Genomic DNA, 13,710 nt, shown 5'->3' with positions numbered 1-13,710 from the left:
TCCCAAACAACTGGAAGATCCACAAGAAACCAAGAGATCAGAAGGATACTATCCATGATCAAAGACAAAGTCTAGAGTCAAAAGGTCTGAATAAAGTGTCAACTTCAAAGTTTGGACCAGAGACCTGAAAAGCCAGAACCAAGGCACTGGCCCTGGAACCAGAGATAGCAAGAGGGCAGGCGGGTAGGAATGTTCCCCCGGAGTATTTCTTGAAGGGCTGGGACTATATGCCAAGATCTTTTGATCTTCCAGTTATAGTAGTAGCTCCCCAGAATCTAAACACAAAGCAAAACCAGCCTAGGACTAATATTAAGGATCAGAAATATTTGGCAGGGAGGGAAACATTCCCTAATCCATGCCTGAGGCAGACATCACTAATGACCAATGGCAAGCTTCCCCTGAACCCCGGTGTGGTCTTGAAATCTTTATCATCATAGTCTTTCTCGGCAACCACTACCAGTAAATCAGAACTGAAAGGAATTTGAAATCCATGTGTCATTTCTGATGTAGTGTTGGGTTTCAATGAATGACTCTCGGTATCTCTTCCCATGCAGCTGTTTGTTGTCACTGTACTGAAGTCCTTGAACAGCTTTTGTTAAGATTAATCTGCTTAAAGGTAAAGAATAGTCAGAGAAATGGGGTGTGTTTGAATTAGGCTTTATTTTGTCTCTGATCACACATCTTTTTTTTTTTTTTTTTTAATTGTCCAAAGACGTACAGGAAGGAAAAGACCTAGTTCTCTTTGGAAGTAATATATTGGTTAATGCTTCTGCGCTATTTGATTTGATTAAAATTTTCTCCTGGTCTTTCAGCAATTGAATTAACAATTGTGCAACACCTACTGTGCCCCTAGGGCTCTGGGAAGGGCTGTGATGTAGATGTAAAGAAGGCACCATCCTTGTCAGACAGGAACTGAAAGCTAGTGGTCCACACAGGCCTTCAAAGAAATATCACCTGGTGTGAGATAAGCTACACTCGTCACACAAAGAATGCAGGATGGACACACAGAGAAAGGGACCTCCACTTAAGCTTCATGGAAAATGCAACAAGCGACCGGAAGTGAACAGGCAGAGGAAGTGCTAAGACAATCCATTAAGAAATTCTATCACATGTGAAAAAGTAGGGGGATGCTGTTTTCAACATACAGTACGTGGACTGAGGAGACGACATTGTGCTTAGGTGATTTTGACTCTTGCAAACCTGAGAGGTTTTTAAGAAAACCTCATTCTGAGGGCAAATTTTGAAACGACGTGAACCCCACATTTCATTCCCAAATCAAACTTTTGGCAAGAATCGCCTCTTTCCTAAGGGGTGGGCCGAGTTAATTTTAAATACTAGAGCGTGTAAGCCGAAACACCCGCTGTTCTTTCTTAGGATGAATCATCCCCTTATGCATATGTTGAATTATGCGTGGTCTCCCCTGTGGTGCAGTCCCGCCCCCTCTCCGGTTTTGGGGGCCTGGACTCAGAGATAACGGAGCTAACGATGCAGCGGAAGAGTAGCTGTGTTTGGACTTTCTCTTTGAAGCTCTGGAGATCCAACAGAAGTTTCCAAGTGTGGGAGGAATGTGAGCATAGGATATCTTGGAAAGTGAATCCCAGGGATAGTACTTGAGGATGGAGGACGAGCCAAGGTGAAGCAACTAGAGAACTAGTTAAGTAGCTCTTGTCGTCGATGGATCAAAGGATGGCATTGCCTCGAAGAAAGCCTGAAGGACTAGAAAAGATAAAGCAGGTCTGAAAGCTGTTTTGAACGTTTTGAACATTAAAAGAATAGGCGAACAGGCTATGTCTTATCTTCCTTTTTGTGTGACTCTGCTTTATTGCTGAAATCAGAGATACGGATTTTTTTTTTTCTATTTTGTGGGTTTTGCAAGTAACGTTGCCCACTATTTAATCTTTTTTCAAACGGCAACTAAGTGAGGAAAGAAAGGACTCCTGTTATCCCATCCTCTAGAGACAGTCATCGTCAATGGTCTGATGGCTCTACCTCTAGACGTATAAGTACACACACAAACACAAACATTTTTAAAAATAAAAATTCTTCTTTTCCCTTCTGGAATGCTTACTAAGACCTTCGCCTTGCATCTAAACACAGTGGAGAGAAACGTCCCAGGGCATAGGCGATGCTGAGGCCATTTGTTCAGCCACACTGTGATGGGCATGCATACTGGTGGTTGAGGCATTACTTCTGCTATTTAATTTTGTCTGTTCAAATTTTTATCAAAATCTTGTGAAACCATCTCTTTTCTGCTTCCTGCTGTGACCTTGGTGATAGCTGAGCTTCTCTCCAAACAGCCCTCTGAAGCCAGCTGTTTGCACATCTGGCATTAGCCAATGGCTTGGAATAGTACAGTCCTCTTTGCTCCCTTCATGATGCATCAGCTAATTTCAAGTGCTGTCACCTAGGATAATTGGAGCCTTCACCATCTCAGTCCTTTCCTTTAGCCAGAAAAGGTAGTTCAACGGGTAAAACCCAAGAGCCTGTGTAAAACTGAATTGAGCTAGAACTAATAAGGAAATAACTTACTACATTAAAACCATTCAAGACCCCAACCATTCAAGGTTTGAACAGAGAGGTACTCAAGAAAAATATTTCTGCTAAAAAGAAGACTTAACAAGAGTGTTGAACCTGCCCCCCATAGTGTGTTCCCTGGAGCCCAGTTTTCCCATTAGATGTCTTTCATTTTGAGACGTCAGCCACCAAAAGACCTAGTCACCAGGACCCAGACCTCACCTTTATAACTAGTATGAGGATAATGAGACAAATCTCTGTTCTTCGGCATTTCTAAGACCATCAGAGACCACCCATCATTTTCACAAACAACTCTTCTCAAAGCGCAGGAAATCGTAATGAAACATAGTTTACTGATGAGCAGCAGTCAGAGGATTGCCAAATCCAGCCTTGGGGGCTGGAGATCCCTGTACTGTAGTTCATAATACGTACTGGTCTCACGAGCATTTCTTTCAGGTCCCAGTTGCCCTCTGGTCCTAGAAGGCCATTCCTCCCTACCCCTTCATCTTATGGTGCTCTGAATCTAATCACCTTTTGGAATTTGCACATTTTGGGTGTGTCATTTAACCTTTTTGGTCCTAGGGTTTTTCATCTGCACATTGGGTATAATTATTCCTTCTTCTATGTTTGTTTAAGAGCAAATGAGTTCTCTAACTTGTTTAGCACAACATTTAAAAGACTGATGATACCAGGTACTGGTGAGGATGTGGGACAATGGGTACTCTCATACTCTGCTGGTGGAAGTGTCAAAGATAGTATAGTCACTTTGGAAAACAGTTTGGCAGGTTCTTAAAATGAAAAGCGTGCACCTACCGTACTACTCTAGCCATTCGTCCTCTGTCTTTACCCGTGAGATATGAAAGAATATGTCCATACACAGACTTGCACGTCAATTTTTTTGTAGATTTATTTATTATTTTTGTAAAAATATTTATTTTATTATTATTTTTTAATTAATTTATTTTTATTTTTGGCTGTGTGCAGGCTCTCTAGTTGTGGCTACTCTTCGTTGCGGTGCGTGGGCTTCTTATTGCAGTGGCTTCTCTTGCTGCGGAGCACAGGCTCTAAGTGCACAGGCTTCAGTAGTTGTGGCATGTGGGCTCAGTAGCTGTGGTGCACGGGCTTCGTTGCTCCGCGGCATGTGGGATCTTCCCGGACCAGGGCTCGAACCCGTGTCCCCTGCATTGGCAGGCGGATTCTTAACCACTGTGCCACCAGGGAAGCCCTGTAGATTTATTTTTCATAGTCCAAAACTGGAAACAATCCAAGTGCCCATCAATAGGTGAATGGATATGCAAATTACAGTCTCTTCATAAAATGGAATACTACTGTGCAGTAGAAAGCATCAGAGTGGGCTTCCCTGGTGGCGCAGTGGTTGAGAATCCGCCTGCCAATGCAGGGGATATGGGTTCGAGCCCTGGTCTGGGAAGATCCCACATGCCACGGAGCAACTAGGCCCGTGAGCCACAATTACTGAGCCTGCGCATTCTGGAGCCTGTGCTCCGCAACAAGAGAGGCCACGATAGTGAGAGGCCCGCGCACCGCAATGAAGAGTGGCCCCTGCTTGCCACAACTAGAGAAAGCCCTCGCACAGAAACGAAGACCCAACACAGCCATAAATAAATAAATAAATAAATATTTAAAAAAAAAAAAAAAAAAAAGCATCAGAGTATTGATACGTCCCACAGCATGGATAAATCATAAGTAATTACTCTGAGTGAAAGAATGCAGATCAAAAAAGAGTGTATAGGTATGATTCCATTTATATCGAATTCTTTTTAATATCCAAATTAATCTATAGTAACAGAAAGCAGATCAGTTTTAGGCTGGGGGTGGTGCTGAAGAATGACAAAGGAGCACAAGGAAATTTGGAGGGTGATGTACGTGTTCACTTTCTTGATTATGGTGATGGTTTCAAGCATGTGTGTGTATATATGTCAGAGCTCATCAAATTGCACACTTCAAATGTGTGCAGTTTATTATGCATCAATTATACATCAATAAAGCCTTTAAAAATTGCTTTGCACAGAAACCCTTCTCGTCATCCTCCTTTTTCTTGAAACTTAATAATTAAGTGTTCTGGGACTTCCCTGGTGACGCAGTGGTTAAGAATCCGCCTGTCGATGCAGGGGACACGGGTTCGAGCCCTGGTCCGGGAAGATCCCACAAGCCGTGGAGCAACAAAGCCCGTGCGCCACAACTACTGACCCTGTGCTCTAGAGCCCGCGAGCCACAACTGCTGAAGCCCGCGCGCCTAGAGCCCATGCTCCACAACAAGAGAAGCCACCGCAGTGAGAAGCCCGCGCACCGCAACGAAGAGTATCCCCCTCTGGCCACAACTAGAGAAAGCCCGCACGCAGCAACAAAGACCCAATGCAGCCAAAAAAAAAAAAAAAATTAAGTGTTCTTATACCTATTGGCCTATTTGCACAGTGCTGACACAAGAAATTGCATCGGAAATAAAACTAGAATTGTATAAATGAGAGTATAGAGAGCACCTCACACATTCTCTGGCAAATGGTAAATGCTCAATAAAGGAGAACCATAACCTTCCATCCTAGGCTCCCCTTAGCAAAAATTTCTGTCTAAGTCAAGGCAGGAGGGTGAACAGAAGGTGAAATAGTCATGCATTTGGGGAAACTGTAAGTAGAGGCTGTAGTGTGGCGTAGAGGGAAAGCAAGAGCTAACTCTGGAGAGGTGGGTAGAGGTGAAATCTTAGAGGAGCCTGTATGCTTGACCTTGTTTTTTAAGGAAGCGGGTAGTGAGCTTCAGTGAGTTTTAGGGCAGGGGTGTGATGCTGTTGGATTTATGTTTTAGAAAGATTACTCATGGCTTATGAGTAATGGTTTGCATGATAGTTGTAATATTGTGATTTATAATAAGAAATGTATATCTGATCTTCATTCCATTTCTGGCATGGAGCTACTGAAACCCTTGGAATTTCCTAAGCTAGGAGAGCTGTAAAGGTGTCTTTTGTTATGTTAATGAAGTACCTTTTGGGCCTCCAGGAGAGGTTGCCAGGAGCCAGGCTTGTGATTAGAGTTACAACTTCTATTTCCACCCCTGACCTCTGGGTCAATCAGCATTGACCAATGATTTAATCTTTCGCGCCTAGTTAATGCAGCCTCCATAAAATCCCAAAAGGATGGGGTTTGGAGAACTTCTGGGTTGGTGAGCACTTGGAGGACTGGGGAGAGCAGCGTGCTCCAAGAGCGTTTTCCATACCCTTTCCCCATACCTGTGACGTGTACATATCTTCCCTCTGGCCACTCCTGATTTATATTGTTTTATAAAAACAAAACAAAACAACACAACAGTCGTCTAATTAGTTAATGTTCCTGAGTTCTGTGAGCCACTCCAGCAAAATAATCCCAAGGAGGGGGCTGCTGGGACCTCCAGTGTATAGCCAGTAGGTCAGAAGCACGGGTGACAACCGGGACAAGCAGTTGGCATGTGAAGTGCAGTCGGGGGTGCAGTCTCATGGGACTGAGCCCTTAACCTAGAATATGATGCTATCTTCCATAGTATCAGAACTGAGTTGATTTGTAGGATATCCGGCAGGTGTCAGACTGCTGGGGGAAAAGAAGTCCCATATGTTGGAACTGGGTGCAGAACATTTTACAGTTAATATGTGGAGTTCTGTCCTGGGCAGACAGACAGTGGTTACCAGTAATGATTTAAATGGATTTTTTCCTATAACCAGACTTTTAGATCCATGATAGTATGCAACCTGAGGGGTGAGGAAGAGTGAAAACAGTCTGTTGGATGAAAAACTTGGATCAGAGCTGGTAGCCAGCTGTACTTTCCTTCTCTTCCCTTTTGGTGAAGAGGCCAGCAAACCTCCCACACCAAAGAACGTTAGATGGACTTGGGAATTCCAATTCTGCTCACTCCCCTGTCTCGTAGGATGGTTGGTGGGGAGGAGACTTTGAAACACTGCCTCCAATCTACACTCTCTCTCCCCAGGTAAAGACAGGGACCTGCAGGTGAAACTGCAACCGATAGTATTCAGTAGTTGATATATATTATGGGTATTAGTAAAAGTTTGTTTTGAAGAGTATCTATATAGTAGAAATACTGTCTATACACATTTCCCCGTGTTTTGGGTGTTCTCACTGTGTTGCCACCATTCCCTCTTTTTCCAAAGGTGATGGGGGCTTTTGAACCGGAAGCAGTTCCTAATGAATAAAGCTGTCCTCAGCTGATTGGCCCTTTGTCTTGAGAATCAGGGTGCATGTTGTCTGCTATAGAGTTCCCACCCTCTGAGAGCCCAGCTTGTTAGCCTGTGCCTTTGGTAGCCCTCTACCCCCACTCAGCACTACAGTTGACTCTCCAGGTCTGCCTGGGTTGGGACATAAAGCCATTGGGAAGTCAGTGCATCAGGAAGCAAACGGTCTCAAATAAATGATAATCCAGTTACAGACTTGGAGGAGGGCTCATGTGGAATTTCTCAACTCTGATTGAATAAAAGTGACATTTTCCCATTCACATCTCAGGCACATAAGGATATCTGAGAAGAGAGGGGGCCACACGTAGTCAACAGAGCAATTGTAGGGCAAGGCTGAGAGCACAGTGTGGCAAGGAATTTAAAGGACACGCCCGTGCCACTCAATTAGCAATTCCTTGAGGTTTCAAAAGTCTTTATATACGTGAAGGAGGAACCTCAGGCACACTGGGTCATCAGTAAAAATCCATTGGTAGACAATTAAATGATGAAACAAAAAGTCCTATTTTCTTTCCTGTACCACAGGCTCTCCAATCTTCACTCTGAACTTTGAAGCAGTGATCTTACTTTTCTGATTTCTTACTTCCAAGAAGCTAAAACTGTTTCCAAAGAGGCTTGATTTATATATAAGGAGTCAGTTTTTCACACCTGGGAGATTCTGGGTAACAGACCCAAAGCCCCAGATCAGTTTGTCGTGATCGGGTTTTAGCATCCAAGACTGGATATGTACGCTGGCTAAATCTGTCTTCCAATTCGACCAGTTCCATTGTGTTTCTCCAGTAACCTTCCCAATGCCCTGTCAAAGTGACTAGGTTGGGATGCCATGGCCAAATTACCCTGTAGATGTGGTGAGGGCTGCTGCCTGGTGCTCGATCATGTGCCAGATGAATGAGGTGCTTAGTTTTAACCCAGTAATCAGGTCATTATCTCCTTGTTTAATGTTCCAGATCTTGAGATCTAGAAGTATGTTGTGCAATTCTATTTTAAGAAATTTAACTAGAGGCAAGGAACCACCCACATGTTTTCATTTGTGTAGTGAAATTTAATTTAATTTTTAATCCCCTTTTCCCAGAATCATTGCTGGGTGGACAGGGGTAGAGCTAAGTGTATAGGACTTTGGCATTTTTGTAATAGTTTTGAAATTGGGACATTACTCAGTTATATTGTAGTGGGAAATGGGCTCAAAATCTTCAGATTTTCCACTGTTGAAAATATGGCACAAAAGCTTATAAACAACAAACAGAGGCAAACTGCTGACACAGGAGTTGAACTAAACACTCTAGGAAGACCTACGTAAGAGAAGGAGACTTCACCATCTGATTCCGGGGTTAAGAGCTGTGTGGATGATTTGTAAGCAAGCTCGTTAAATTTTCAATCCCAATAAAAAGCTCTGGGAAATGGAAGGGACTATCGTTTCATTTTGTCATAGAAATCCAGTTTCCCACTACAGCTGTCACAAAAAGAAAATGTAAGGAAAAGATTTCTTAATGGTGATGCTGGCAGTCGGTCTGCCTGATACAGAAGCATCAATGTCTGTAACGGGTCCTCAGGTACCTAAAATTGAAAATCGTCTCTCTAACGTGCCTGTGCATTCCATCCAGCTGTATGCTCCAGTTGATTGCTTGGCTTATAACCAACAGTCAGTTTGTTGATCCAATGCCTCCCGTTTCACAGGTCTGAAAAAAACAGGTTACTAGATGTACGGAAACAGCAAATATGAAAGTTTTTTTTCCCCATAATGGCACCATCTTTTTTTCCCCTCCAGTGCCTACTACCTCTGAGCTAGATATTCTAGGAGAGAGGATTTTAAAATAGTTTCCTTTTCTTTTAGAATGGTCTCTGCTATTTAGCAATCCATTTTTAAGTGCCTGTAACATGCTAGGCCCAGAGACCCCACCAACAGGGGATCTTATCTTTCCTTTTTAAAAGAAAAATTCTCCAGTGGCTTCCCATTGGTAATAATAATTTATTATTATTACCTCCCTGCCACCATCAAAATTAGAATAGTATTTAAGCACGTCCTTAGAGCCTGTGAGACTTAGATCAAGGTCATAGACTATGGCCTGTGAGCCAAATCCAACCAGCTGCTTGTTTTTTTGTTTTTTTTTTTTTAAACATCTTTATTGAAGTATAATTGCTTTACAATGGTGTGTTAGTTTCTGCTTTATAACAAAGTGAATCAGTTATACATATACATATGTTCCCATATCTCTTCCCTCTTGCTAGCTGCTTGTTTTTATAAGTAAAGTTTTATTGGAACACAGCCATGTTTATTAATTTACATACTCCCTATGGCTGCTTTTATTCTACAAGGACAGACTTGAGTAGATGTGGCAGAGATAGTATGGCCTGCAAAGCCGAAAATATTTATAATCTGGATCTTGACCAAAGAAGTTTGATGTCCTTGCCTTAGATGATCTGGTGCTTTCCTATCTCTTGGATCCTTGTTTCCTGTGCATCTCATGCTCAGTGATTTCCCTTTGGTCTTGCTGAAATTATTTCTTCCCTTAACATACTGAGACCATTTCCTTCCCAGGACCTCTGCACAGATGTGCCCTCTGTCAAGGATGCTGTCACCGAGAACTTCTCATGCTGCCTTTTTTCATTACTCAGCTCCCAGCTTACAGACTCATATCAGAGGGGTCTTTTAACTCTCCATCCAAGCTCTCTCCATCCCAGTTACTTTCTGTTTCGTCCTAGCATTCATCAGTACCTAATGTCAGCTATTGTTTTGTTCATGTGTTTTTCACCCATACACTTGGTTTGTCTGGTTCTTTTCTGGATCCCTAGGACCCCAAATGGTGACTGGCCCTAGTGAACACTCAATGAATCCCTGTGGGTTGAATGAATTAATGAATGAACAAATGAATGAATCTGTTTTGGAGTGAGATATAGCCCCTCCCCTAAATAAACAGTTTAGAAGTGGAGAGAGCCATGTAAACTAATATCTGTGAAAAATCACTAAAATATAAAACCATAGGAAAGTAGGTTTATAGTGAGAAATGAGAGAGAGAATTTGCTGGAGGAATTATACGCATGAAGACGACACAGACAAAGCAAATCTTCAAGGATTACTAAGCATTGTTGGACAGAGAAGGGCTTTCTAAACTGAAGGAATTGATTGGGAAAGTGATTTATTGAAATTGATTACCATTGAATTTATAAAAGTGTCCCATCTCACAAACTATTTTCAGTCTTCAGAAGAGTAAAGCTGACGAAAAAATCCAAAAATACACATGATGGTGAGGGCATGGAAAAATGGATATTCTTATGAACTACAAATGGATGTCTAAACTGATCAAATATTTTTTTTTATTAATCTGGATTATTTAAAAACTTTTTTTTTAATTTTAAATTTTTTCCAGTTTTATTGAGATAGAATTGACATATATCATTATATTAGTTTAAGGTGCAGAACGTGAATGATTTGACATATGTATATATTGCAGAATGATTACCACAATCAGTTTAGTTAATATCCATTGCTTAAAATAGTTACAAGTTTTCTCTTTTCTTATGATAAGAACTTTAAAGATGTAGTCTCTTAGCAACTTTCAAATATGCAGTAGAGTATTGTTAACTATAGTCACCATGCTGTATATTACATACCAGAAATTATTTATGTTATAAATGGAAGTTTATAGCTTTTGATCATCTTCACTCAATTCACTCCCCACCACTTCTGGCAATCACCAATCTGTTGTCTCTTTCAGTTCTTTTTTTTTTAGATTCCACATATAAGAGAGATCCTACAAGAGATTGTTGGCTTTCTCTGACTGACTTATTTCACTTAGCGTAATGCCCTCAAGGTCCATCCATGTTGTCAGCAATGGCAGGATTTCCTTCTTTTAACGGCTATTTTGTTCACATATTTTTTCTTTTTCATATATGCATACATATGTATGCTTATATAAATATATATATATAAAACCTTCTTTATCCGTTCATCTACTGATGGACACTTAGGTTGTTTCCATGACTTAGCTATCGTAAATAACGCTCTCATGAACATGGGGTGCAGGTACCTGTTCAAAATATTGATTTTGTTTCCTTTAGATATATTCCCAGAAGTGGAATTGCTGGATTATATGGTAGTTCTATTTTTAATTTTTTGAGGACCCTCCATACTGTTTTCCATAGTGGGTGTACCAGTTAACATTCCCACCAACAGTGCACAAGTGTTCCCTTTTCCCCACGTTCTCACCAACACTTGTTATCTGTTGTCTTTTTGATACTAGGCATTCTAACAGATGCGAGGTGATATTTCATTGTAGTTTTGATTTGCATTCCCCTGATGATTTGTAATGTCAAGCTCCTTTCCATTATCCTGTCGGTCATTTGTATACCTTCTTTGGAAAAATGTCTATTCAGTTCCTCTGCTCATTTTTTAATGAGATTGTTTGGGTTTGTTTTGGTTTTGGTTTTTTTTGGCTATTGAATTGTATGAGTTCTTTATATATTTTGGATTTTAACTTCTTATATATGATTTTCTCCCATTACAAAAGTTGTTTTTCGTTTTGTTGATGGTTTCCTTTGCTGTGCAGAAGTTTTTTAGCTTGATGTAGTCCCACTTGTTTATTTTTGCTTTTGTTGCCTTCGTAGTTGAAGTCAAATGCAAAATAATCATTGCCAGTACAGATGTCAAGGAGCTTACCTCCTGTTTTCTTCTGGAAGCTTTATGGTTTCAGGTCTTAAGCTCTAGTGTTTTCCCAGTTTGAGCTGATTTTTGTTTACAATGTAAGATAGGAATCCAGTTTCATTCTTTTGTATATGGCTGTCCAGTTTTCCCAACACCATTTAGTTAAAGAGACTATCCTGTCCCCATTGGCTCCTTTGTCATAAATGAATTGACCATGTGTATGTGGGTTTATTTTTGGACTCTCTATTCTGTTCTATTGATCTATGTGTCTGTTTTTCTGCCAGTATCCTACTGTTCTGATTACTGTAGCTTTGTAATGTAGTTTGAAAGCAGGCAGTGTGATGCCTCCAGTTTTGTTCATCTTTCTCAAGATTGCTTTGGCTATTCAGCGTCTTTTGTGGTTCCATAAAATTTTAGGATTGTTGTTTCTATTTCTGTGAAAAAATGTCATTGAAACTTTGATAGGGATTGCATTGAATCTGTAGATTGCTTTGGGTAGTATGGACATTTTAACAATATTAATTCTTCCAGCCATGAGTACGAAAGAGCTTTCCATTTATTTGTGTATTCTTCAGTTTCTTTTATTAAAATCTTATAGTTTTCAGTGTACAGATTTTTTACCTACTTGGTTAAATTTATCCCTAGGTATTTTTTTTTTCCATGCAGTTGTAAGTGGATTGTTTTCTTAATATCTATTTCTGATAGTTTGATGGTAGTATATAGAAATGCAGCTAATTTTTGTACATTGATTTTGTATCCTGCAACTTTACTAAATTAGTTTTTTTGTTCTAATAGTTTTTTGGTGGAGTCTTGAGGATTTTCTGTAATATAATGTCATCTGCATATAGAGGTAGTTATTTCTTCCTTTCCAAATTGACTGCCTTTTATTTATTTATGTTGCCTAATTTCTTGGCCAGGGCTTCCTATGCTATGTTGGATAAATGTGGTGACAGTGGACATCGTTGTCTTGTTTCTGATACTAGAGGAAAAGCTTTTAGCTTTTTCCATATATTAGTTGTGGACTTGTCATTATGGCCTTATTATGTTGAGATATGTTTTCTCTATACCTAGTTTGTTGAGACTTTTTATCATAAATGGATATTGAATTTTGTTGAATGCTTTCTCTATACTTATTGAGATAATAATGGGATATTTATTCTTCATTTTGTTAATGTGTTATACCACATTGATTGATTTGTGTGTGTTGAACCCTGGAATAAATCCCAATTAATCATGGTTTGTGATCCTTTTCATGTACTGTTGAATATTGGTTGCTAATATTTTGTTAAGGATTTTTGCATTTATGTTCATCAGGGATATTGCTCTCTAATTTTCTTTCCTTGTAGTGTCCTTACCTGGTTTTTGCATCAGGGGAACGCTGGCCTTGTAAAATTAGTTTGGAAGTGTTCACTCCTTTTCAGTTTTTTGAGGGGTTTGAGAAGGATTTTTATGTATTCGTCATTAAATGTTTTGTAGAATTCATCAGTGAAGCCATATGGCGCTGGAATTTTCTTTGTTGTGAGGTTTTTGATTATTGATTTGATCTCCTTACTAGTAATTTGTCATTTAAGATTTTGTATTTCTTCATGATTCATTGTTGGTAGGGTGTATGCTTCTCGGAATTTTCCAGTTCTTCTAGGTTGTCCAATTTATTGGTGTATACTTGTTGATAGTAGTCTCTTATGATCATTACCCTGGTTTAATTAGTTAACCTTTCTGTGTGTCCACTTCCTTATTTACAAATTGAGAATGTCGATAATATTTATCTTAAAAGGTTATCATAAGAATTGAATTAGTTAATTCATTTTATATATGTATGTATATGTATGCATATATACATTCCATATATATGGAAATACACACACACACACACACACCAGGCATGGTTGTATATGCTGAGGAAATAGCAGGAAGCCAAAGAGATTAATATCTCAGTCTACATTCCAATGGAGGGAAGAAACATTTTAAATAAATATATGAAACATATAGAGAATGTCAGATTATGACAAATAATATGGAAAAAAGTAAAAAAAAGTGCCAGGATGTGGGGGGCGGGAGGGCAGTATTTGCAATTTTGAATAGGTACTCAAAGAAGACCTCACTGAGATGATGGAACTGTGAGCAAAGATGTCAAGAAGCAAACTATGAGATCTAGGAGAAGAGCATTCCAGGTACAGGGAAGAACAGTGCAAAGGTCCTGAGGCAGAAGGATGTCAGGAATGTTTGAGAGAACAGGGAGAGCAGTGTTTGTAAGGAGGTTCATAGTAGGAGATGGGCATAGAAGGACAGGGAACACAGCATCAATTCATGTGAATCAGGTTGGATGAGATGG

At 40.1% G+C, this 13,710-nt stretch overlaps 1 protein-coding gene and 1 long non-coding RNA gene across 23 annotated transcripts in view; one reads left to right on the top strand and one right to left on the bottom strand.

The window, feature by feature from the left end:
* The window catches only part of GRM7 (glutamate metabotropic receptor 7), a 1,142,612-nt gene that overhangs the window by 985,438 nt on the left and 143,464 nt on the right, over positions 1 to 13,710 (top strand). The gene's annotated exons all lie outside the window — the stretch shown is intronic.
* LOC309608147 overlaps positions 2,065 to 13,710 on the bottom strand; it is a 36,441-nt gene continuing 24,795 nt past the window's right edge. The window contains exons 1-2 of the long non-coding RNA XR_014232697.1: positions 4,194 to 13,710; positions 2,065 to 3,874 (exon numbers count right to left, since the gene is read on the bottom strand). The exon at positions 4,194 to 13,710 is cut by the window's right edge and continues 24,795 nt beyond it. This is a non-coding gene — a long non-coding RNA (uncharacterized lncRNA). The remainder of the gene's footprint in view (positions 3,875 to 4,193) is intronic.

Source organism: Balaenoptera borealis (assembly GCF_965194805.1).
Source record: "Balaenoptera borealis genome assembly, chromosome: 12".
NCBI classification, from domain to species: domain Eukaryota; kingdom Metazoa; phylum Chordata; class Mammalia; order Artiodactyla; family Balaenopteridae; genus Balaenoptera; species Balaenoptera borealis.
Note: the sequence above shows the minus strand (reverse complement) of the source record. Positions and strands in the feature narration are given on the sequence as shown.